Source organism: Amblyomma americanum, chromosome 6 (assembly GCF_052857255.1).
Source record: "Amblyomma americanum isolate KBUSLIRL-KWMA chromosome 6, ASM5285725v1, whole genome shotgun sequence".
Lineage (NCBI taxonomy): Eukaryota > Metazoa > Arthropoda > Arachnida > Ixodida > Ixodidae > Amblyomma > Amblyomma americanum.
In genome coordinates, this window is record NC_135502.1 from 41,102,665 (window position 1) to 41,104,796 (window position 2,132).

Sequence of the window (2,132 nt, forward strand, 5' to 3'; positions counted from 1 at the left end):
GTGCTCTGAGATCGCACAGTACACGGGTCTCTAGGATTTCGAAATTAGATAGCCGCGGCCGGAATCGAACCAGCGTCTTTCAGGTCAGCAACCGATGGTGCTTGGATGTCTGTATTGCATTGAAAGGTGGCTTTTCGATCTTAACAATGCCTTCAGAAGGACCCGGGAGCAAGTTTTAACGCAGAAGTGACAAAAATCACACTTCCATTCATAACTTCTTTGCGTTATATATCTTGTCGAACATGTTTGAGAACCACAATTCGTGTCAACCATACAAGCAAACACAGAGCGGAAGAATAATTAGCCGCATATAAATTAGCTGCTTCACTGAAGGAAATTACAGCCAGCTCATTTGGCGGAAGTGCTGTGCAGACGACATTTCGCGGTTTCAATTGTAACTGAAACAAGGGCCATTCTCTAACCTCGCCCTTCTCCTCGAGTCCGCACAGGCCGATAACCGCGGCAGCCGCAACCTGTCGAGCCTGACGTCCCTCGACGAGCATTTCTTTAAAAAAAAAAAGGGGGGGGGGGGGGGGTATTGGTCAAGCGACTTCAGTCCATCGTGTAGTGGCGTTAAGCGACTACAATCTCGGTTACACAACGCCATCACTATTAATCTCGCATACCACCCCTGGTACAGGTGTGTTGTAAAACAGCTGTCTGTCATACTTCTGCAGTCAGAATGTAACGTCGTTTCCGCATTCCTGCTTGAAACCCACGATAATTGTGTACGCGAGCATGCGCGTACGTAAGGCACTAGTACCCGCCTACAGCATTGCAGTCTGAATCTCCCAGCTCTTTGTGAAGATCCCGCATTCAGAAGACAATCTTGTAAAAGGCGTATTTCCTCGTTATTCTCAACCAGTTTTACAATATTGCAAAAAATTTCGTACATCTTTCTTGTATGCTCAAAACAGGTCTTCAGTTGCAATAGTCTGAAGACGCCAAATCTGCGTATTGCAAAAAAAAAAAAAAATGGAAGACGAAGCGCCAACTCCAATGGCCCTTCCTGGGCGTACACGCTCAGCGTCGGCGCTCTTGGAGTACACCAAAACCGGCCTGCGCATGCGACTGCAGAAGACGCCAGCGAGCCTCGGCGAGGCGCCGATATCTGTCCGTGCTAGATATCGGCGTCAGCGCACGGGCGCTCGCGTACGCGTCTGTAGAGGGGTGCGGTTTATAACAATGGGAGGATCGCGGGGCTCTCGGTGACTTTTCTTCGTGGCTTGAAGCTCTTTCAGGTTCCCCGAACTTTTCTTCGCGGTTTAAGTTGTCCTTTCATCGCCCCCCAACCCCTTCTGTTCACGGCTTAAAATTCTCTCCCTCGGCTCGAGAGGGGAAGCGAGCCAGCGCCACGAGCATGGAGATGCATGCCCCTCTGCGACGCCCGTTCCGGCGTAGTACGCCAAGAGCGCCGACGCTGGACGCGCACGCCCATGAAGTGCCCTTGGAGTTGGCACTTAAGAAACTCTATGCTGCGAGCATCAGCACGTGTTCGTAAAATGAAAAGGCTTGTTGAGTTAGCGGGGCTCACATCTCGGTTTCTCTGACCTCTAGCCATAAAAGCACAAGAATTTTTTTTTTATTATTGAGAATTTGAAAGGTGCCCGGGCTTCTGGCAAGAATCAAGTGGATACGTACAGTTTTACCAACACCACAGAGCTCCGAATCTCCCTCCCCTCGTGCGATCTGCCTATCCGACTTTTCTGGTTTTGTGACGCGCTTACTGTTATGATGCACGTCACCCGACGGTGCGAGGTTGGAGCGCAAAATAACTGAAACACTAAACAGAAACATTAACAATCGTTACACATCTTGCATTTTGCATTCGCGGTTGTACGTGGTTTTTGGAACGATCTCCAATAACCCCGACATGACACCAATAAGTTAAATCAGCTCCCGAGCTTTTGAATGTTCCGCGCAAGTAAAGGGAGTTCCTTGTGGGTATTTCAAACGCACGCCCGCCTTCGCCTTTCTCGCGATAAGCCAGATATCAGTGCAACAGGAAACAAAACGATATCCCCTAAACGAGGGCCGGCGGGTTCACGAGATCCCATATCATTTCCAAACTTGCGGTTCTGGCAATTTTACAAGCGGGCCACCTTGGGTGCTGGCGCTGGCGCTATCTTATC